General features: G+C 37.7%; 1 protein-coding gene across 7 annotated transcripts in view; it reads left to right on the forward strand.

Moving 5' to 3' along the window:
* Positions 1-25332, forward strand: part of TCF20 (transcription factor 20) — a 192608-nt gene that overhangs the window by 127989 nt on the left and 39287 nt on the right. For 3 of the 7 annotated variants that reach the window (XM_058191630.1, XM_058191637.1, XM_058191636.1), the window contains exon 1: positions 23451-23642. The exons of 3 other annotated variants lie outside the window; for them this stretch is intronic. The gene's annotated coding sequence lies outside the window, so the exon portion shown is untranslated. Of the gene's footprint in view, positions 1-9583; positions 9746-23450; positions 23643-25332 lie in introns of those variants that run through there. One more of the 7 variants, XM_058191631.1, reaches the window with a different exon arrangement.

Genomic DNA, 25332 nt, shown 5'->3' on the forward strand with positions numbered 1-25332 from the left:
TTCTTCCTGTCGAAGACTACTTCAGCTTCAATTGCAATACACGAGCACACAATAGATTTAAGCTTAATGTTAACCGCTCCAATCTTGATTGTAGAAAATATGACTTCAGTAACAGAGTTATTAATACTTGGAATACACTACCTGACTCTGTGATCTCTTCCCAAAATCCCCAAAGTTTCAACCAAAAACTATCTACTATTGACCTCACCCCATTCCTAAGAGGTCTGTAAGAGGCGTGCATAAGAGCACAAGCATGCCTACCGTTCCTGTCCTATTGTTTCCTTTCGTTATATCCTGTTAATATAGTTATTATATACTCATGCTTATATATATGCTTATGTATTGTTTAGTTATTTCATGTTTATGCTTATATATACTGTGTGACAAAATAAATAAATAAAAATAAATAAATAGAATAAGGACAGAAGAAACAATAGGAAAATAGAAAATTACAAGTGGAGGAGAATGTATAAAATGTTGTGTGTGTGTGTGTGTGTATATATATATATATATATATATATATATATATATATATATATATATATATATATATATATATATATATATGTAAATGCATATGATACATAAGGGGTATACAATTTTAGATAGATATACATGACCTTATATAAAATATAAAATAAAAAGGACAATTGTACCATAAAACCCTTGTTCAACACTGTAATTGAAGAACCATACATCATTGGTACTAAAAATTTATTTTTGTCTATTAGTACTGACTAGAAAGGGCTCATATCTATTGCAACTATATTTTGGGGGAAGGAAGGTTTTCATCTTAATGTTTCTACAAAATCAGATGTTTTTAATATTTACATAATAGATACAAGTAGTCCTCATTTAGTGACTGACTCATTTAGCAACCCTAACTACGACAATGATGAAAAAGTAACTTTGCGACTAGTCCTCACATTTATGATTTGCAAGTCTATAAAACAAAGGAAAGCTGATCATAAACACAGGTGCAGTTTCACTTAACAACCACTTCGCTTAACAAGCCAACTGTTGGTCACAGTTCTTGCTAAAAGTGGATTACATATATCTATGACAGTACTTGTTGAGTCCCAGGGAGCCAACTGGAAGATAGCAATTTTCATCTCATAAATTATATTTTAGCATTTTAGCATTGCCTTTATTATTTTGTGCCATTTTAAAATCAGGAGGAAAGAAGGAATGTAATAGATGGTTGGGGTTCTATCTTCTAGAAAAATTATGTTCTTCTGCAAAACCAACTTGTGTTCTATGTTTCTCTACAGCACCACTGCATAGAAATGCATTTCAATGCATGCTCTTGTTTTCTCTCTCTCTCTCTCTCTCTCCCTCCCCCCCATATATGTACATCTTGCTTTGAAAAGGGGGAATTTAGAGATAAAGGACTAAAAGTGAAAGGGATTTTGTTTCAAGTGCCTAACAATGGTTACAATCTGGAGGAAGACTAAGTAGGCATATTATCACAGGCAGGCTTCCTATCTACTGCTATGACTGTTTCAGCTCAGGATGGAACAGTGCCAATTTATATTACTTACTGCAGAATCTGGAATAATTGAGAAATTGTATGAATGGAAGAAGAAGACAAGATAGGAAAATGGAAGGAGATATATGAAATGGAGACTTTTAAGAACCAATAAGAGAAAAGCAGGAACTTTGGCCAAGAGCTATACCTTGTGTGACTGGCCAAGAGGAAAAAGTAGGCAAATACTGCAGAAAACATGCTGGGTCAAAGAATATGGACAGCCGCACAGTTTAAATAACACCAGAAATATAGTTTTAGTGGCTATGACTGCTGTGCCTAAGGAAGTGCCACCGCTTGGACACCAGTCAGTAACCAGAATGAGAAAGGCAAAGACCAGCATGAGAAGGAGCAGAAATAGTGATGGGAAAATTAGCAGCTATTGTTAATTTTAATTTAGGAGGCTAGAGGACAAAAAATCACATAAAAAAGCAATAAGAACCCAATGACTGAAGAAAGGGAGAAGAATCAAGAAATAAATAAATATGTCTGTGTATACTGATCACACAAGAAAGCAAATCAGTCATGAATGGATAGAATTTTGCATCATCTAAAATATACATTCCTGTTTGTGTGGTCAGATTAAGGGATAAACTAGAGATGCTACAGTGTATCGTATTCCAGCCATACAGTAGCATCCTTCTCTGAACTTCTTGACTGCATCACCCGAATGACAGTTTGCAAAGTATTGTTGCTGAATTTGGCTCTTGGGAATTCATGACCACTATTACAACCATGGGCCTGCTTGGGATTATTATGGGACTCCCTCAGACAGGAAGCTACATATTAGATACAATAATATATTGGAATAGGTGAGTTGCAATCAGTTGGTGGAAGGCACTCCTATTGGCTCTTATCACAGGCAGGTTATGTTTTTATAACTGAACTGCTGGTGCTATCAATCTCTGGGGCTGGGGGAATGGACCAGTTAAGATGGTCTGCCTCACATGTCTGGTATACATTATGAGCTTTCAAAGAGCATTTTTACAATATTTTGCCAGATAGCTGTTAGGCCCGTAGTCAAAATCTGGAATACAAAAGACATGAAAGTACTTGATATGATTATTCCCAGACAATTTTCCCTTGTTTGTTAATCCCAGAGGCTCCTTGGTATACAGATTCTGGAAGGCAGTCAACAACGGAAAATTTCTAAGTTCCAAGGAAACATTCACAACAGTGAGCTATTGCAGAAAAACAAGTGTTGCCAGTCTTGATCTCTATTACCTCAAAAAAGTAGGGAATTACCAAGTTTTTCCAAGGATGGGAACAGGATAGGTCAATTTTGTCTGGAGAAGACAGTCCCAAAATATTTTGGTGCCAACTATATAGGACTTTTTAAGTTAAGCACTTTGAGTTTTACCCAGAAACCCTGCAGTGCAGGGCCCATAGTAATATGTTCCTAGCAACTATATTCAGTGAATAATTGGACTACTATATTTTGTACTACCTGTAGTTTTTGAGTGATCTTCTGAGGCAATTCCATTTAGACTCCATTTCTGTATTCCATCTGGCTTGATGAGAGCCTGAGCTACACGGCAAGATCCTCCCACTTTAGGTAATGTACCAGGACTACCCGGTACATTATATACCTACAGTAGTTGTGAGTCCAAGAGGACCAAGTCATGGATCAACTTCCTTAATGGTAGTACTTCTTTGAGAGACAACATGGAAACTTTCATAAAGCCTTACATAAAGTTTATTTATTTACATAAATAAACAGCAATTCCATCTTGCCTGAGTTCATGTAAGAGTACATTGATGTAAAAAAGTTCTGAGAATGACAGGTATTAATAGGTGTGAGGAGAATGTACATATAATGGTATTTTACTGCACAGTTTTGTTGTTGATTATTTTCCCAGTTGTAAATCTCATAAGAGTTGGTCCAACCATAAGCATCAATATTACAACTGGTCAATGCAAAAATAAAGGATAGGACATAAAACTTTCTTGTCCTTAAGAACATTTTAGAAATAGGTCCTATCTTTTAGTTTTAAATTATCATTGCCATAATTTTAAAATAGTACATTTCTCACAACAATTTTTAAATGGAATAGCTTTCTCCTCAACAACATTGTTACATCCCAAACCACAATCTTTACTCTTTAAAAGGAGAATCATTACTTTTTTAATGTTATTGTAAAAATGTGCACAGAGGAAAAAGACTGTTTGAGTCTTGGAAGGACTCAAAGGCTTAGCATTTAAATAAGTAGAACAGCAGACCCAATATCAGTATCACTCAATAAGAGGGGGCAACAATAATTCTATACCTGAGAGAATTAGGATAGTAAATGTTACCTGAGGGACTGTCTTCTTCCAGCTGCTTTTACCTGGCCAATCTGGTCCGGCAGAATGGCTGTACACTGGGTCCCATCAGCTAAAGAATGTTGTCTGGAAATGTATTTTCTTTGCTATAGTCCCTGCCCTCTGGAACATTTTCTCTCCAGAAATTAGGATGCTCCCAACTCTGCTGAACTTTCAGAAGACTTTGAAAGACCTGGCTATGTGCCTGGGTCTGAGTGTGTGAATGCTACCATTTCCTGGTTATATCGACACCAACAGATTATAACGTTTCTTGGTTGCTATTTGTATTTAATTTCTTTTTTGCATTGTGTTTTGACTGTTTTTATTGTTTTTATTATTGTTCACTGCCCAGAGTCATTGGTATGAGATCGGTGGCCATACAAATTGAATTAAACAAACAAATGAGGCTCTGTTCTTTGACATTACAGCAATATTCCTAAATAAAAAATAATATATCTCAGCTGTGTGCAACTTCCTCTGGCTTGGGGGCTGCACCAGGGTTTATGCAGAATGTTAAGGACAGCACTCCCAAAGTGAGTGACCAGACTACTTTATTACCCACAACACACATTCAACATATGGATTTGGTAACTTAAGGAGCAGCTAAGCATCATCTACCTGTTACACAATCTTCCAGGCACACAAGCTTGCATTTGGAGGGTGATAAACTCATCTGGAAAAGCACTGACCTGAAGCAGATTAGGATCTTCCAAATGTATAGAGTCCTCATGCATGGGAGGAAACAAATGAATGACCTGATGAGCTGGCAAGAAAGCAATTTAGAAAACATGATGATAGTTAGCAAACTATGCAGTAATTTTGCTACTGAAGATTTGCACTTTCTTAGGTATGCTAAAAGAGTTCTTAGATGACAAGAAGATCAGCATGGTTTTAAAGGAAGTGGCTTACTGCCCACAATTTTGAGGTGGGGGTGGGGGAGAGGATCTCTGCTTAGCCATGAAAGATTCCCAGATAAGCATAATTAAAGCCCTTAAAGCCCTAAAGTAAGAAGGTGACTTTAGTTATAATTGCACATATAACTATACTTTAATAGGTACTATGATATGGTAGCAAATGTGTGCCTCTTGAAGGCAGAGAAAAAACTCAATTTGGATTGTCATACATGTTTTTTACCTCTTGATTACAGGTAGTGCTCGACTTGCAACAGTTCATTTAGTGACTGTTGGAAGTTACAATGGCACTGAAAAATGTGACTTATGACCATTTTTCACACATGACCATTGCAGTATCCCCAAGGTCATGTGATTTACATTTGGATGTTTGACAACTGTCTTACATTTATGACGGTTTCAGTGTCCCAGAGTCATATGATCAGCTTTCACAACCTTCTAACAAGCAAAGTCAGTGGGGAAACCAGATTCACTCAACTGTGTTACTAATTTAACAACTGCAATGATTCACTTAACAAATAGAATTTATTGGCCAAGTGTGATTGGACACACAAGGAATTTGTTTTGGTGCATATGCTCTCAGTGTACATAAAAGAAAAGAAAAAGAAAAAAAATACCTTCATCAAAGGTACAACATTTAGAAATGATGGTCATAGGTTGCAATTTAACCCTTAATGATAGCAACAAAAAGTTACAGTCATACAGTCATAAGTGGAAAGAGATTGGTGATGAAAACGATGAGAAGATTAATAGTAGTGTAGATTTAGTAAATAGTTTGACATTGTTGAGGGAATTATTTGTTTACCAGAGTGATGGCCTTCGGGAAAAAACTGTTCTTGTGTCTAGTTGTTCTGGTGTGCAATGCTCTATAGTGTCGTTTTGATGGTAGGAGTTGAAACAGTTTATGTCCAGGATGTGAGGGATCTGTGAATATTTTCACAGCCCTCTTCTTGATTCGTGCAGTATACAAGTCTTCAATGGAAGGCAGGTTGGTAGCAATTATTTTTTCTGCAGTTCTAATTATCCTCTGAAGTCTGTGTCTTTCTTGTTGGGTTGCAGAACCAAACCAGACAGTTATAGAGGTGCAAATGACAGACTCAATAATTCCTGTGTAGAACTGCATCAGTAGCTCCTTGGGCAGTTTGAGCTTTCTGAGTTGGCACAGAAAGAACAGTCTTTGTTGTCCTTTTTTGATGATGTTTTTGATGTTAACTGTCCATTTTAGATCTCGTGATATGATAGAACCTAGAAATTTGAAGGTTTCTACCGTTGATACTGTGTTGTCAAGTATTGTGAGAGGTGGAAGTATGGAAGGGTTTCTCCTAAAATCTACCACAGTTTTGAGTGTGTTTAGTTCCTGATTGTTACGGTCGCACCACAAGGCTAGTCGTTCGACCTCTCGTCTATATGCGGATTTGTCATTGTCTTGAATGAGACTAATCACTGTTGTGTCATCTGCGAACTTCAGTAGTTTAACAGATGGATCGTTGGAGATGCAGTCATTGGTATACAGAGAGAAGTGGGGAGAGCACACAGCCTTGGGGGGGGCCCTGTGCTAATTGTACAGGTATCTGATGTGATCCCGCTTAGCTTCACCTGCTGCTTCCTGTTTGTTAGGAAGCTTGTGATCCACTTATAAGTCTGTTCAGGTACCTGTAGCTGGTTTAGCTTAGTTAGAAGAGTGTCTGGAATGATGGTATTGAATGCTGAACTAAAGTCTACAAAGAGAACCCTTGCATAGGTCTTTGGAGATTCAAGATGTTGTAGGATGTAGTGCAGAGCCATATTAACAGCATCATCTGTTGATCTATTTGCTCGGTATGCAAATTGCAAGGGGTCTAACAGCGGATCCGTGATGGTTTTCAAGTGGGACAGCACTAGCCTTTCAAAGGTTTTCATGACTACAGATGTTAAAGCAACTGGTCTGTAGTCATTCAGTTCCTTGATGGTGGGCTTCTTTGGCACTGGGATGAAGGTAGAGTGTTTGAAGCAAGAAGGAACATAGCACATCTCTAGTGATTTGTTGAAGATATGGGTGAAGATGGGGGCCAATTGGTCAGCACAGACTTTTAAGCAAGAAGGAGTTATCTTGTCTGGGCCTGGAGCTTTTCCTGGCTTTTGTCTGTGAAATAGGTCCTGCACTGCCTTTTCTGTGATCACTAGAGGTTGTGAACCCAATGGGATGGGGTCAGTTGTAGGAGGCTTGGCTGTTGTTGATGTGTCTGAGATAAGGGTTATGGAGATAGGTGGTTGTAGTTTCCTTTCAAACCTGCAGTAAAACACATTCAGGTCATCTGCCAGTTGTTGATTTCCTTCAGCCTGGGAGGGAGGTTTGCCATAGCCGGTGATATTTTTAAGAGTTTTCCACATGTTTGCTGGTTTATTTGCTGAAAACTGATTGTTTTCAGCAATGTGGCAAGAAAAGTCGTAAAATGGGGCAAAACTCACTTAACAAATTTTTCACTTAACAACATAAATTTTGGGCTCAATTGTGGTTATAATCCACAATTTGCAGTCTTTTTCTAGCCTAAAGAATTTTAAAGAATACAGCTATAAATCAAGTTGCATATTCCGGCCTCTCTTCTAATGTCTTTGTGGGCTAGTAAAGAAGATGGGGATTTGTTTGCTTATGCTAAATGCTGTTTATGTGATTAGCCTGGAAGCCTGAAATAAACGAGTATTTTCTGTACTGTATTTTAGTATTACAAATAAATTAAAAAATAGTAATTTTCAAGAAGGCGTTTGGGTGCTGTAATTTGTCTGGTTAGATCTTGAGAACTTATACACACAGATACACATGAGAAATTGAATATGCTGAGCATGGCTTGGCATTAGTCATAAAGAATTTCCTTAAAGAAAGCCTACCAAATAATGTAACAAACAGCATTATAATGTTTTCATTTTAAATTTGCCTGTCCTAATCACTTTGTAAAGTTTTGTTTGGGTGAATGAAAAAAGTAAGATACATAGCAGCCAAATTGGGGATGGAGACTTTGCTGACATGTAGCACAGTTTTTGTTTGGGTGAATGAAAAAGTAAGATACATAGCAGCCAAATTGGGGATGGAGACTTTGCTGACATGTAGCACAGTTTTGTTTGGGTGAATGAAAAAAGTAAGATACATAGCAGCCAAATTGGGGATGGAGACTTTGCTGACATGTAGCACAGTTTTTGTTTGATTAAATATCTTCCATAGGGAATGAAAAGAAAGCCAGAGTAGCAGGGAGGCCATACTTTATGGCCTCTCCTGTTATTATGTCTATGTTGGAAGGTCAGAAAGGAGAGTCAACCATTTCCTATCTAAATTGGATTGCATATCAGATTGTGATTAAGGTGAGATAATTTAAAGTAAATAACATGGACTGTAATTAAAGAAGTCTACTTTGATCATAGTCCGAGTGGCGAGACAGGTTCAGATGATATGTTAAGCCAGACCAAATGGCTTTGCATGTTGCCAGACCACACTAATTGATACTTCACCTTAATCAAATTGCTTCTATTCACTGAATAGCAGTGAAGTTAATTGAAGGGCATATGTAAGAAAACAGGTGATGTTTAAAAATATGCTAAAATGAAAAGTCTAATTGAAGGATTCATAAAAATCCAGGCATTCTGCTGAGCGTTTTTAAACTGACAGAAAATGAGAGAAGTCTATAGATTACTGTTTAATAGTCCTCTTTTTAAAAAAAAATTCTGTCCCTGTGTATTTGGAAAAACTTTGCAACCCTCTCCCCACGCACACACACTGCCTTCCTTTCTCTGTCCTCCCCTCTTATTTTCTCTTATCTTGCACTGAAAGTTTATACTGAGTATGACCTTCTGTTCTATAGTGCTGGCCTCTGCACTTCCCCAAAGCTACTGCTTTACATTTAGTGTGACAGAAGGCAACATGTCTTAAATTAACAAGAAATAATTACCTTAATTTAGCTTTTCTTCTTGCTTGTATCACGTGTACTTGAAAAAGTGTACACCACTCAAGGATTAAGGGCTGCCCTTAGCCTGAAATAATTTGTACATCCATGTTCTATGGAGCTATTAAATATTAGTGGAAAATGCTGTTGTCTATATTTTCCTCTTGGCATCAGTGCCACTTGCTTGTTAGCCAATACAAGAATGTCACTTAGTAAATAGCAAGTTGAAGCTGTTTGCTTTATTATTTTCCTTGGCTCAGTTCTTCTACCTCTTCTATTGAGGACAAATCTCTTTGCAGCCTTTTTTGATGGTAACACACATTCCACAGATAGATCTGAGCCTTGGAATTCAGAATCTTGGTATGTATATGACTTTTAGCCGTCCTTGTAACAGCAGATTGGTTTTCTGGTATCTTTGACCTTCAAAAAATCAGCCCCTTTTATTGTCATTTATATGCTCTGTGCAGTTACAGCAATTGTTACAGTAACTATTCTAACATGTTCTGATTTTAATACCTTCTCTAATTCTCTCCCTTTGTCCAATTCTTCCTGCCCCTCAACGTTTACTGATGTTGACTGCTAATCTGGGTTTACTCTTGAAGATGGGAGGAGACATACAGGCACAGAAAAATGTTTTCCTTAATTATGATGACTTTGGGAGTTTTTCACCCTTAATCCATTTTAATTACTGTTTTTTTCATAATTAAATTGGTTTCTAGTGTGTATGTTTTGTGTGTTTTATTTACATTGACATATTTTGCTAGCATTTCTTGTGATCCTTTGTTACTCTTGCAGATATGTGTTTGAATAAGAGCTTTTCCCCCTCCCCTTTCCTTTTTTAAAAAATCCTCCCTGCTCCATCCTGCAGTGAAGTCACAATCCAGTGTTTGTAGACTTCATGTGATGTCACAGAATCAGTCTTGTGACTTCACTTGCAGTCTCAAACAGAAGGTGCAAGACGGTTTAGAAGAGAGGGGAGAAAAAAAAAAGCACCTCTTCCCTTGCCCTCACCCTCTTCGTTGTAAATCCAGTAGCTGAGATAAATCGGGTGGGGAGAAGCAGCAGGAAAAACAGCCGAGAATGATGTCTGAAAACAGGTACAGTAGAACTGGCTTTACATTCGGCTTCTGGTTGGAAGTTCCAGTTGCCCCGCAGAGGCCAGATTTTGCAGACCACGCGCACGTGGGGGAGGGGGTGGTGCTGCTGGGGGTAATGTGTGTGTGTGTGCGCGCGTGTCACCCAGTGACGCTCTGGCTGTACGGTGCCATCGGCTGTACTGTGTTTGTGTGTGTGTGTGTGAGAGAGAGAGAGAGAGTGCGCGGAGGGGGAAGGAGGCAGTGAGCGATGGCAGGCGAGCGAGCCGCTTCAGACCATTTCTCAGAAGCAGGCAGCTGGCGTCCTATTGGGCTGGCCGCGACGAGCCTCCTCCTTGTCCGTTTCAAAAGGCCGCAGCTGCTCGCTGCAGTCTGTCTTGCGGCTTTGCGCATGTGACACAAATGGGTTATTGCGCTCGGGCGCCTCTTAGGTTGATGTCGTATTTTCTGTTTTACTTTTGCTTTGCAGGCTACTTAGGGCCGGGTGGCAGCAATTTGCCCAGAGCAAAGAGAGCACGGGGAAAGAGAAGGGGTCGTATTCTTCAAGGCTTCGGGTCCGGGGGAGAGGGGTTGACGATTGGGGGGGGGTGATTCTTTGGCGAAAAAAAAAAAAACACATCTCGTTCTCCATCTTTTGACTGACGACATCATAATAGCAATGCGGATGCAGCAGCAGCAGCAACCGCCCGTCGCCGCCAAGCAACATTCGGTTTCCCTCCCCTGCCGGCGGGTGCCTTTGCCTAAGCTTTCGCCCCATCCTCCTTTTCCTCGTTTTTAGCTCCGTTTTTTGTCAATTTGTAACAAGAAGAAATTTGGTTTTGCAGGGGTAGCAAATAGGTGGCTTCTGTTATAATCTGGCTCGTATAAGAGAATCAAACTAGAGGCATTTAAGCGACACAGCGCGCGGGGGGGGTGGGTACTTTTTGGGCTGCCCAGAACCATCATTTTCTATTTCCATTTTGTGCTTTGCTTGAGAAAGACGGAGAGGGAGCGCAAGGCGGAAGGATGCGGAACGTTCTTTTATCTCTCCGCATTTGTTAAATGCATGGCTCCGGAGGAGGGAGGGTTTAAAAGGGTAGTATTTAAGTGAAGGGTGCTCTCCTGAAGAGGACCCTGTCCTCTCTTCACATCTAGGAAGGCGTTTATTGATAAAAAATAGTCTTGCTTCCTTCTTAAAACATTGATTCTCATTGATGAGTGAATATTGATTGAATATTTTGTGCTTTACCATCATAATATTCAGAATGTCCTTTTGTTTGCTTCCTGGTAACAGGCCAAAAAAAAAAAAGGGGGGGTAGCAGCAGCAGCTTGGGATGACTTTGGTCTTAACTAGATTGAAGTGAGATCCTATAGGATAATTGATTTTTCCCTGTCCTTTTACTCTGCCACTTATTCTTCCTTTAATATTTCCTGCAATTTTGCTAGTGTATTGAAGATTGATGCAGAAAGGCAGCGTTGCCACCATTGACCTGGTTTTTAAGGGCAAATAATATTCATTGCAAAACCTTAACTCCAGATAATAGTTTTAATTATAGTGGATTACAAACAGAGGTCCTATGTGGATCTCAGACTTGCCTGGAAGTTACTTCCAAACTGAGTCTAATTTTAATTCCAAATGTATGAATGACAAGCAAGAGGCATTGTAGGGTAATGAAAACAGTGATTCTGAATTATGGGTCATCTGAATATTTTAGTCCAGAAGTGGAGCCATCATAATATAGTACTTGATACTATCATACTGAGTCAGTGCATTGTCATCTGAATCTTTCTGCATCGTTACAGCAGAAAGATGGAGATGTAAATTTTCTATGATAATATATATTGTAACTTAAATGTTATTTATCCTTTCAGATTTTAAACATTTCCCTCTAGAAATCTGTAAAGAGCCTGATTCTTCTCACACATGCGCACTTTGCTAAGTATGGACCCTAGATAATGAATTGGAGGATTCTAACCAGGATTACTTGCTTACAAAATATATCATATTTGTCCCACAATAGCTTGCATTGTGCCTACGTTGCAATCTGGTTTAGGTGCTAATAAAGACTTTTTAAAATTGTTCCATTTTAAAACATTTTAGGTGAGTTTAATGCTTTTAGAGCTTTCTACTCTTTATGTAGTGTCAGTTTTATTTTTATTGTATCTTATTTTAATTTCTGGATTTTACTTTTACCATATGCTGTTTGTATTAGTTTTCCTTTCTATTATATTTTCATAATTTTGCACTTCATATTTTAATTGATTGTATAGTATCCAACCAATTTCAGTTAGTAGATAATATAAAATGCACAGGAAATATAAACTGAGATCAAACCTTACTCTTTACTAGCATTGATTATGTTACCTACTTTGGGTAATTGAAGGTCTGCAAGAAAAAAAAAACAAGATCCCAGAGCACCAAGGCCCCCTCATTCCCATGAAGCCTGGCTTTCTTCCTCCTTCTCCCCACCCCACACCCAAGCAAATGTATTAAATAATGTATTTAAAATATGCCCAACAAAGAGAATGTTAATTTCCTATATTGGATTTACAAAAGAGATGATTAAAAGTTTTAAGAATTTTGTCAGAAGGGACAAAGAAAAAATGAAAATTTAAGTTCTAGGACATTATTTGAAAGTTAAATATTGTTATAGGTAAAAGGAAGGAATATAAGATTGGTTTATTTGATCATGGTTAAAACAGATGTAGCTTTAATGGAGTTTGCTGACATCAGGACTGAAATGACAAAGCTTTAATGATCTGTGTATAGATAAGGGATGGGATATGGGAAGAGGGCATAATTTGTTGCATTTTAAGAGGAAGTAATAAGTTACTAAAATGTTTATACTTGTTATGAAGTGGGAAATAATTTATGTCTTTTGTTTTTCTTTATTATTTTCTGTTTTACTTTCTTTTTTCTGTACCTTATATGTTTTCTTTTTAGTCTTCTATTTTATATTTGTATTGTTGTAATGGTAATTTTCAATAAAATTACTGTTAAAAGGTTCTGGTAGATTAGTTAGAATTTTCCCTTAATGCAGCCATATCAAGTATGTCAGAGCAAGGCCTGGGTCTCCAAATCTTTTTTATAACAGTTTCCACTTTATTCCCCATTTATTCTTTATTCTTTATTCTTAAACTGACAGCCCTGTAATTTCCTGGATCTCCCTGTGAGCCATTCTTAAATTGGAGTTATGCCTCTCACCTACCAGTCTTCATCTTCAAAGGCTGAGGGTAGAGGCAGTCTACCTAATTACCTATTCTAGTTAGGAGATACACAGTCTGATGGCTGGATGCCATCAGGGCCTGGTGATTGGTTGAGGTTCAGTTTTCTCAATAAGATTTAGTACTACTTCTCTTGTCACCATTATATGTCTTGGGGATCTGCCCCAATTTTTCTCCTGTGAAGACAGAAACAAGGAATTCATTCAGCTTCTCTGCAATTTGGTTTTCTCCTCTTAACGTACCCTTGACTCCTTCTTCCAGAAGACCAATGATCTCCCTGGCTAGTTTCCTGCTTCTAATGTATTTGAAGAATCTTTTATTATCCATCTTCAGAATTTAGGTAATATGCTCATTGGATTTATTTTTTTTTGCCTCCCTTGCTGACTGTGCATTTATTTGGCCAGAGTTTGTTTCCTTTTGTGTTCATTAGACCAGGATTTCTACTTTCTTAATGTATATGGTCAATCATCCAAGTCATGATTGTCACAAAGGTGCTTTTCAAAAGGTAACCGGACTTTTTTGGTTTTTTTCCTTGAAAACGTTTCACTTCTCTTACAAGAAGCTTCTTCATTTCTCAGCTTCTTGGATTGGAGTGAAATACTTTCAAGGAAAAAAAACCAAGAAAGTCCAGCTGCCTTTTGAAAAGCACCTCTGCCACACTTTCTTAATGCTTTCTTGGCCCTAACAGCTTCGTTTACAATGCTGGTAAACCATGCAGACCTCTTTTTGGACTTTGGAGTCATTTTCCTAAAAAAAAAAAAAAAAAAGCCTTTATTATTGTGGTTTTAAACCACAGCAAAGATTATGGAATGAGCTTGCACTTTCAACCTTTCCTTTGATTTTCTTTTTCAGAGTGTTCCTGATGTTGAGAAGTTCCCTTTTTTTAAAGTCAAATAATAATTATGTGGAACTTGTGTAGAAGTTATTGCTTCTTTGTATATTAATTTTATTGCATCATGGTTACTATTCTCAATTGGATGGACTACATATAAATATCCTATAACCAAATGATCCAGTGTAGTCATTTATAATATCATTAGAATTTTACTTGTCATGGTTTAAACCATATTCACCCAGTCAATATGTGGGTAATTGAAATCTCCAGAATTACAACTCATGATTTTTGGGATTCTTCTCCAATTTCCTTCTTCATTACCAGATCTTACTGAGCATCTTGATTAGGGGACAATCGTACACTCCCAAGTGTTAGCTTATTTTTCTGACTTGATGTTTCTACCCAGAGCATTTCCACAATTGGCCTGAATTAACCATAGCTTTCAAATTAGTGGCTGAATTTCTCCAACGGACTGGGCCAAAATCAAACAAACCTAATAGCACAATGTATGAACCCATCTTCCCTTTAATTAATCATATGGAGAAGTAGAAAGAAGTTTGGAGTTCTCTTCCAGTAATAATGTTGTAACTGTAAACAAAATGCTTTGCTCTTGCAGGCCCAGTTAAACAGTAGCATTTTGCGTTCCTAGCTATTGTAATAGAGTTACAAAACAGAGCATTGTATCACTTTAAGTGCATGTTGAAAACAGCTAGGCCTTTTCCACAATGTTATGAAGCTTTGTTAGGAAGCAAAATGTTTCAGTTAATATAAATTCTATGACTACAACTGTTCAAGTCTACATGATAGATGTAAATTTAGTCACAACCTATTTCATTTAAGTCATTGGAGACGACAAGGTTGGAAAAACTCATGGAGTTACCTGTTTATTTTATTAGGAGATTTTAAATCTTAAAAGTTCAGTTACTTTTTTACAGGCATAGAGCTCTTCTTCATAGCCATGCTAATGTATTTTTCTCCCAACCTCTGAGTTAGAAAGAGAGTATAGCCACATAAATTGTGCTGCCCCCATAGTTTGGTATTGTATACATGTAATTCTCAACTTACAACCATAATGGAACCTGCCCACCACAGGCATAAACTGATCACCCACATAACTAATCCAATCTTATGATTATTTTTGTGGCAATAGTTAAGAAAACACCATGGTCACTATGGGCCAGTTTTGCAAAATAAACCCTGAAGTAAATGCTAGTTTTCAGCAAAAAGATCAAAAACAAGTTCATGTCACTTTGAGATGCTGCAAACGGCTGTAAAAGTGGCATGGTCATCAAGTGTCCAAAGTGCAGTCATATGACATCAGGGATGACCATCAGAACTTCAGAATTCAATTGAAAGTATCCACAGGGAGCTTCAGGGAGTAATTTCAAAGCAACCAGTCATAAGTTGAAGACTACCCATACTTACGCAATATAGCCGAGGAGTGTTTGTGTCTTCAAATTAAGGTGTGGGGAGAAGGAGAGAGGATGTTTCAGGGCAGCAATTGGGTTATTCCCTGTTATTTTTTCCAACCATACCCAGTGTTACCTACCATTAGGAAAACTGGCATCAATCACTTTCCTAGAGGTGGACAGGCAGAACAGCCAAATTATTTTAGTTAGTCCTTATTTTATTAACTACTTGATGTCTCTTCTAACAGGCTATCACATATGAGAACATTAGTTTATTAAAGTATTTCATAATTATTGCCTTTAGCAGGCATTTGGATTATAGATGGGCCTTGGCTTTTAATAGATTGCTTAATGGCAGTTTTAAGTTATGACAGATCCCCTAAAAGCTACTTACCACCAGTCTTGAATTTATGGTTGCTGCAGCAGTACCACCAGATTAATTCGCCCTTACAGCTGACCGCAGGGATGCTGTAGAACCTCCCTGCACCTATCCCCCCCTCCCGGACTGGTTCTGATTCCAACCCCTACCTGGTCCCACACACTCCTCCTCACTTAATTTTTGAGGAGCACTGAAGTCTTCCATAGCACTAAAATGGGTTGCTTTATCACTTTGCTGTATGGTGAGATTTTGGAATTGTGCTGTGCAGCCGAAGGGTAGACTGCTCCATTTTGCTGTCTTAATGTGGTTTGCACAGCACTGGAAAAATTTTCTACAGCTTTTGGAAGCTTTCCTTCTGCTGTGCAACCTCCCAGTTTATGACCCCCAAGTTCATTTAACAATTGCATTGGGGGGAGAGCAGGAGTGGGATGTTTGTTAAGTGAGAGACTTCACTTAGCAGCCATTGTGACATGACAGGCTCCATTACAATTGTATCTCGAGGACTACTTGCACTTGCAGCATCCCTGTCCTTTCTCTTCCTTTGCTCTTACTCAAGAAGATGCACTGCAGAGAGTCCTCGTAGGAGAAAGAAAACTTATACAAGTTTCCCTTTTGCAGGGCTTTTTTCTCTCCTTACAAAACTGTGTATGGTGGGCCCCTTAACAGAGTGCCAAGAGCAATTTGAAGGAGAGTTCCAGGTGATACCCTTCCCTGAGTGCAAAATATGTTTTCAGAAGTGTGGGATTATAGCTTTAGTGTGTCTTAATATGAGCAAGTGGCCGGTCTCCCTTTCCAATTGGGTTGCAATATGCTTTTGATTTAGTATGTGTGTCTGAATGTGTCTGTATGTGTTGTCCAGGAGTCAGGATTGCTATTGTTGAACTTTGTCTGTGTGCATACAAGGCTTGACTGCAGAAAATTAATCTGAATGATCTCTAGATGGCAGCATTTATTAAATTTAATAGGACGATTGATCTCTTGAAAGACTGACACTCCTAGTTTTGCCACAAAAATTGATGATTGTCATATAGCAGCATTTCTCCCCTCCCCAGTTTGTCTGGATGATCAGAACAGTTGATTTGAAATACAAAGCAGAAAAGACTGACTCAGAATGCTATTCCGTTTTATGTTTTTTTCTTCCGTCTTCCTAAAATATGCTTTCCCTAAAACCATTTGTTAGTCCTCTTTCCTTCATTATACATACATATATGCATGCATGTATGCCCCACATATTTTTCCAATTTACATTCTCCTTAGCAATATTCACATCTGTATGGACACATACTCACTCACTCACACACACACACACACACACACACACACACTATTTCTAATGTACACATGCACAAATAATAGACCTTGATTGACAGATCTATTGATTTCCTGAGATTTTGATATTCCAGTTAAAGAAAAAAAAATGAGCCTCAGCTCTAAAATTCCTTTTGAAGGCTTTTTTTCCCAACTATTGTGGCTGAAAAATCACAATCATGCTGATATTATTTTTGAGGTGAGGAACTTTCAGAAATTGTTATGTAGGCTCTGAAATGTTTTTTATTTGTTAATTCTGAGGGAGAAAAGTATATTTGCAACATTTCTAAGCCTAGTTTTTTTTTTTAATGGAGTGGAAAATCACGTGATATTTGAGTGATATTCCACAAGTCATATTAGAAAATGTATGGACTAAGCCAAAATAAATTAATTAAAATTACAATGATTAAATTAATTTGTTCTCTAAGTAACAGTTGATTAAAAATTAACATATGGAGGAATTCTGGAGGCTGAACTTGAGGATTGAAGTCATATAGCTCTGAGGTCTATTTAGAAAACTTTTCTCTTTCCTCTGTTATCTAACCATTACAGATAGTTCTTGACTTACAACAGTTCATTTAGTGACTATTCGAAGTTACAACAGCACTGAAAAAAGTGACTTATGACTTTTGAAATCTGAATTGCAAAAGTATCTAGGGAGTTAATCTGTATTTGGTTCCATACTGTGGTAACTGCTGTGGGGGGGGTGTTGGAGTGGGGGGTTGGTGCCTTCAGCCATAAAGAGGTGATAATAATGTCTCTTCTCAAGTGGCTGTCATTGGACCCAACCGTTTTAGGTAACTACTGCCCTGTGTTCAATCTTCTCCTTTTGGGGAACATTGTTGAGAAAGTAATTGGAGTGGACTACAGAGAATGTTGGAGGTAGCAGATTACCTGGGCCCATTTCAGGCAGGTATTTAGTACAAATAAGTCTTGGTTTTGCTTGTAGATAAGCTGGGGTGGAGTCAGGATGGAGGTGGTGCATCTTGATCTGTGGCTTTTGCTTTTCTTACCATCAACCATGGTATCTATCTGGATCAGCTTCTGGAGTTGGGAATGGGAAGCACTGTTTTACAGTGGTTGACTTCTTTCAGGGCCAGTTCCAGTTGTATTGGTTTGGGAAGAGGTTATTCCCTAGCCCCCTTCTCTGTGTGGTGCCATAGGATTCAACTCTGCCCCCTTCTATTCAACATCTACATGGGTGAAATCAACTGCTCAGCTATTGTAATGCATACTACATGAAGTTGATTTTGGAGACCATTTGGAAGCTTTAACTGGTCCAGGTACGCAGTTAGGAGCATGCTTTGTATGTCTATGTGATCTCTTCTCTCAAACTGATTTTAGCCTTACAGAGTCCAGACAAAGAGCAAAACCAGAAATACTAGCTCTATCTTTATTGTAAGGTTACATTAAAAGAATGTTACAAGTCTGAAGATACCTCCCCCCACAATCCTTCACTTTTACTATCTCAAAAATAAGGCAGGACCCCTCGTAGCTTAACTGTTCTCCCAGACCTTTGTTTAGGATGGTTGGTGCTCCTTTGATGGATGTTAAGTTGTTGGTAAGATGTTTTGGAATTTGCTATTTTGCTCTTCATTTCTTTTGTCTTGAGTCTGGTTTGTTGGTTGTTGTTTCTCTGTTTTTTTAAAATATTATTTAGTGTGTTGTGAGCTACCCAGATTCAGGAGTTGGGCAAAATTTATGTTCTTATTTTTGGTGTGACACCTAGTAAGAATTTTGAATTATAATCCTAGTTTATAAAGGGAATTGCCCCATGTGGATGCTATATTTGATCACGTACTAACTAAAATTCAGAGTCATGCTAAAAGACAACTAAATGACTACAGTAGACTTTTATTATTGGAAAACATATATAGTTTGTGCCCTTCAAATATTGCCTGTAAAATGTCCAATCTTTAAGCAGAACTTTAAATATCAGTAATAAAAGCACTTCCCTTATTATATATTCCAAATGCATCCAAGTGATCAGCTAATCCTTCAGAATATAATTATACAGCTATTTCCAAATAGCAAGTTATGAGATACTGTTACTATACTGTCAAACAGTGTATAGTATAAGGCAGACTAACAAAAGCTTTTAAAAATCTAATAATAGATTGGCTTTAAATAATGGAAAGAGCTCCATTAGAGGATCCTGCTACTGTTATTTTATCTGATGTAGTTGATAATCCATATTTTCATGATAATCCATATTTTCAACTGAAATATTTTCACATTTCAATTTGTGAATCAACAGCTCAAATTGCTCTTAAAAGAAACTAGTTGTGTTTTCTCCCATAATCGGTTGACAATATTAGTTGTATCTCTGAACCACTGGCTTAAATCCCACATGAATGGTTCAATTCTTGCCCAATTGATATAATTCACATATAAATTATCAAACTAACAGTGGGGGAGGGGGACGAGGACAGAAGTGTTACATTTAAGTATAGGATGAAAATGGGACCCAGGAAAAGAGCCTTTTTTTTTTCATGGCACCTTCCATCTGAAACATCAGTTCCCTCAGTTTACACTTGCTCTGATCCTTCTGGCCTTTCATAAGGCTCTGGTGTCCCAAATGTGTGGTTAAGGGCTTATCATGTGTTAATTATGTGTTGGGTGTTTTTTTTATCTGGATTGCCATATATGTTATTTACTGATTTATTGTAAAATACAATGTTTCATTTTAAATCGTTGTTAGCTGCCCATAGTCTGGCATTTGAGATGGGCTTACACTCACTCTATAAACTAAATGAGTAAATATATAAAGAGATGAGAGAGAAAGAGAGAAATGCACTGAACATCAATAACTTCACTTTTGTTACAAGCCCTGATTATTGAACACGGCAGTACCTACCCTTGTTACAGTTTAGCAGAGGCCTGAAAGTACAGGTAGCCCTTGACTTGCCAGCACAGTTGAGCCCAAAATGTATGTTGCTAAGTGAAATATTTGTTAAGTGCCTTTTGCCCATTTTACGACTTTTCTTGCCACTGTTGTTAAGTGTATCATTGCAATTGTTAAGTTAGTCACACGGCTATTAAGTGAATCTGGCTTCCCTGTTGACTTTGCTTGTCAGAAGATCGCAAAAGCTGATCACATGACCTCAGGACACTGCAACCGTCATAAACATGAACCAGCTGGCAAGCATCTGAATTTCAATTATGTGACCATAAGGATGCTACAATGGTCTTAAATGTGAAAAATGGTCATAAATCACTTTTTTCAGTGCCATTGTAACTTTTGAATGGTCACTAAATGAACTGTTGTAAATCGAGGACTACCTGTATTCATTTTATTCATACCTTTAGAGTTTTTAATAATTTGTATTGTATGTGTTTTTTAGGTTGCCTAGATCATTAATAAAAATGATTGGCATATAGCTTTTTAAAATAAATAATAATGTATTGCGGATGTGAATGGAAATATTATTACCAAATATCTTTTGCTTTAAGCAGTTGTTCCAATATACTATTTATATCACTTGATTTTTTAAAATTTAGACTACTACCAGTGTTCGTGGGTTGCTATTCAGTTCTGGTATGATTTCAGGAGAAAGCTGATTGTTCAGCTGCTATGAATTTCTCACTTACAAGAGATAATTTCTTCTTTTCTGTGTTCCTCACCGAATGAAATAAACATGAAGTCTGGTAGCACCTTTAAGACTAACCAAGTTTATTAAGTCATAAGCTAATGTGAGCTGCTGCTCAGTTTGTGTTTATTTTCTTGTCACAGATTGACAAAACCTTTTCCCCAATCTCCCTGATGGAGTTACTCTGCTCTAAAATTATATTTAAGGTGACCATGACTTGATTACTTATGCTTTTTTTTAAAAAAATTGAATCTCCAAAGCAATGTTTGCATAAAAATATTTCCATAAAACATTCTGTAATTGAGCACATCTTTAAAAGAGGCAATATAAAAAGATGAGGTAGTCACAATAGTAGCATTTTTCTATACTGCCAACTAGGGATGCTTCTAATGATTTAGATAATGGAGATTTATTGACTTACTGCCCTCTTCTGCCATACTGGGGACAGTTTTTGCCAGCTAACTATAAATCTTGGGTGGAAAAATTATTGCTGTTCTGGCATCTGTTGGAGAAGAGAAAGCTTCTCATTTCAACTTGTGCTTTTTTTTTTTTTTTTTGGTTCACGGATAGCTGATATCTAGTGGTATTTGTTACCCCAAAACAAATCATGTGATTAAGAAGAAAGGAAATTAGGATGGAAAAAAATGTAGCATCATCCCTTCTGCACATTATCCCACAGTTACAAAGTGTAAAGTATAGTGTGTCGTGATACACCTCTCCTTTGTATGAAATTGCTAAAACAGTAGATAAAGTAATATTTTATTGTTTTATAACCTTCACATTCTGACAATGAAGTTACAAATGACTTGCAGTTCTTCTTCAAGCTAAACTTACTCATAATAAACACATTCCTGAAAACATAAAAAAATGCCAGAAATAAATTCCTAAAACAAAGCTCAAAGAACTTATCCAGTTCTAAAACTTGCAAAAAATAAAAGCAAAAAAAAACCCCTCTCAGCAGCATATTTACTATAATTTACTCCACACATGATGCAACACAAGTACTAGGTTGTGATTAGCCTTTTAAGTCTTGATTACCCATATTGTTGTTATTGAGTGATCCAAATTCATGAACTATTACAGGGCCTACACAGATATTACTGGTCCTTCTGATCTTAAGGAAATTCTGATTTTATTATTCTTTTGGAGATATTTGGATCAATTATACTAACAATCATTATTTTATATAATCATATTTGGTCTTTAGTACATATTTTGGGGAATGTATTATATGAACTAAGTTATTAGCAAACCTGATAACTCGAGAATTTAAGATGTTGGTTTATTAGGCCTGTTTTTCCATTTGTGCTGTTTAAACAAAAGACACTATAAAAGAAGTGTCAAACTTGCAGCCCGCAGGCCGGATGCGTCACGTGCTGGCCATGCCCATCCCCAGTTTAATAAAGCGGGAGAAAGTCATGATACTTCACATGAAGTGTCATCACGAGTTTGACACGCTTGCTGTATAACATATGCAGTGTACCATGAGATCAAGTCCTATAAAGTTTACTACTATGAATAATTGTAGGATTACAATGCAAATATAAAAAATGGAATAAAGATTCTGATGGTAGAATGTTTTCTGCAGTCCTTTCTTAAACAGTGGAGAGAATGAAAGGCTGCTTTGTCTCAGTAAAATTCCTGTATCTTCTCAAAATAGTTTCAAAATAGGACTTCAGCAAAATGTATTTTTATCATAGGTACTATAATACAGATAGTCATCACTTAATGACCAATCAGTTAACTATGGTTTGAGATTAAAGCGGACCCTCAGAAGGTACTAGTTCTGGAGTGCCAATAGAGAGACACCATCCCACGTGCAGTCACATGGATGCTTAGCAACTGGTTGTCTTTTACAGCCAATTGATGCATTTCATGGTCATGTGTTAATTTACATTTCCAGCAAAAAATGCTCATAGGAATGCATTGACTGACTTAATGACCATTTAATGTTTGGCACATTCTCTTTACCAATGTGGTGTTAACTACTACTATAAAACAGGTTGTAAAATCAGGTCAGTCACATGGGTGCCTCAATTTATGACCATCATGACTTACAATGGAAAGTCCATACTCCATTATGGTCCTCAGTCAAGGACTAACTATATATATTTTTATCTGCCAAAAAGATGTTACCTGATTCCTTTGTAATTCTTAATACAGGTCCCCTACAACTTGTACATCAACTTTCCAATTGAAAAGCTACCATTATGAACAAAGTTCTAAGTTTAGATCTTAGGGAAGACAGTACACTTGGTGCATCAATAATAACTAATGTTCACAATAAATGTTTGCATAATAGAAACTTGGACATATGAGTGGCCTCCAGGACCATGTCCATTTCTGCACCAGCCTTTTTCAGTGTAACTGTCCAGTGTTATCTTCTATATTTGCATATATGTTGGATTTAGCAAAAGAATACTGTAGTACCTTACTTGGCCACTTCTGAGGGCATCCAACAGATTCCAAAGTTTACCTTCCTGCGGTTTCAAATATAGGTTGGATGAACCACACATTTTAGTGTTCTGTTTACCACTTCTTGGTGGTGTGAAGTTATTGAGTGGGAAGTAGCAATTTCAGCCATATAATTGCAATCCATACTTGCAGTTTCATTCTCCAAAGCCGTAGTTCAAAGTTTTGCTTTCAAGTAATTCTGCGCTGAATGGAAAATGAAACGCATTACACCGTTAATGTGTCCATAGAGGCGACAAAATGCCGTTTTCACAGCGTTTCCTCACAATCCACCACTTGTGTACCGTAAGCTTGCTTTCCCATTACCGATCGAGGTGCTCTTATCCGGCGCTGCCTCTTTAAAGACTTGATCTAGAGGGCGGCGCCTGCTACTCATTTTTTTATGCGCCTTTGAGGGAGGGAGGCACGCACGCACGCACGCACGCACACTCCACCCGCGGCGCCCGCTGTCTTGCACTCCTCCCTTTTGCGCGCGCTCTCTCGCCCCTTCGTCATTGGCCCGGCTTTGTCAGCTGACCCTGTGTTATTTCCTGCGTGTGTGTCTCTGTGAGGGGAGAATGGAGAGAGAAATCTTCGGTCTGTTACTGCGGAGCCGCTTCCGGACAGAAGCAGATTCCTGCTGCCCCACGCGCCACTGAAAAAAATCTTGTCCACTCCGCGCTCCCCTCTGTGGGGGGGGAGCGGGGAGGAGAACGAGGCTTGGGTAATGACTTCCATACGTTTAAAGCCGTCCTGCGGGCCTTGGTGGAAGGGGCGGGGTGGGAGAAGGAGACGGTGCCAGGCAGTTTCTGGGCCGCAGCATCTGGGTCTCCTTCCCCCAACCTGTATAGATGCCTGGACCAGGAACGCGGGCTACTAAGAGAGGGAAGACCTAGAGTGGATCGGAAGTGGGGAGACGGCAGAAAGTCCTTTATTTCAGCTAAATCCGCCCCTCGGGAGTTCCTTTACAGACCTTTCAGTTCCCTGTCATACTTCCGTGCTTGGTTCCTTACGTATGTGCATCTCGAGAAGAAGAAAGGGGTCTGAGAGGAAAGTATAATGAAGGGATTCAAAGGCTGGATGTGGGAGGAAGAAGAGTAAAACAGTGTTTCTTTCAATAGTTGAGTCTCATTACTTTTCCTAATATTTTTTTCCCTAAGGCAGTAGCTCTAGTCTTATACACAAGTTGTAAATTAAGCACTTGTGTGTACTTCTATAAAAAATACTTGTGGATGTTTTTATAATGGCATTTACTGCTTATTTAAAAATACTAACTTCCAAAATAGTTTACCCCTCACATTTAGTTGCCTAGCTGAACCATTATAATCACAGATCTGATGTTTTTTTCACACCAATCTGCATTGTTTGAATTAATAATATATCCCATGATTTTTGACACTACCCTCAGTCTGCACAAGATGAGTGCACAAGACATGAGTCATGTCAAAGATTTAATGATTTAGTGTTGATATAGCAGAAAATAGAGTGATACGGATGGATGAGTTTTCATGAATGGTAAAATAGCTTTTCGGTGGTAGATGTATGTATAAGCAGTTTTTTGTGAGATTTAATAGCAATAGCACTTAGGTTTATATACTGCTTCATAGCCTCTCTAAGTGATCTACAGAGTTAGCATATTGCCCCCAACAATCTGGGTCCTCATTTTACCAACCTCGGAAGGATGGAAGGCTGAGTCAACCTTGAGCCAGTGAGGATCAAACTGCTGGCAGTCAGTAGAATTAGCCTGCAATACTGCATTCTAACCACTGCACCATCATGGCTGCTATTATTATTATTATTCCACTTTATAAAATTTTAAAAATATATACTCCCTTTGGTGAAGTAATATGACACTTCAGTTGTAGGTACTGTAGTTATATAATTGAGAACATAATTCAAAATGGTAAACTATCAAGCAAAGTGTGGCTTCAGTTTCTGTTTAGCCATGAAGCTGTGTTAGAATTCTTTATTCTTTTTTGACCAAGTGTGATTGGACACACAAGGAATTTGTCTTTGGTGCATATGCTCTCAGTGTACATGAAGAGAATAAAATACATTCATCAAAAATAAAAAGATAACAACACTTAGTGATAGTCAAGGTTACTAATAAGCTATCAAATCATACTAGAAAACAAAAACAATATAAATTGAAAGATATAAGAAACATGGTTATTACTATATTACTATTACCATGTTTCTTGTATCTTTCAACATATTGTTTTTGTTTTCTAGTATGATTTGATAGCTTATTAGTAACCTTGACTATCACTAAGCGTTGTATCATTTTATTCTTGATGAATGTATTTTATTCTGTAGAAAGTGGAAATAGATACTAGTAAGGAAGAGAAGAATAATAGTAATACAGTCTTAGTAAATTATTTGTCAGTGTTGTGGGAATTAATTGTTAAGCAGAG

Source organism: Ahaetulla prasina, chromosome 7 (assembly GCF_028640845.1).
Source record: "Ahaetulla prasina isolate Xishuangbanna chromosome 7, ASM2864084v1, whole genome shotgun sequence".
In the NCBI taxonomy this organism is placed as follows: Eukaryota; Metazoa; Chordata; class Lepidosauria; order Squamata; family Colubridae; genus Ahaetulla; species Ahaetulla prasina.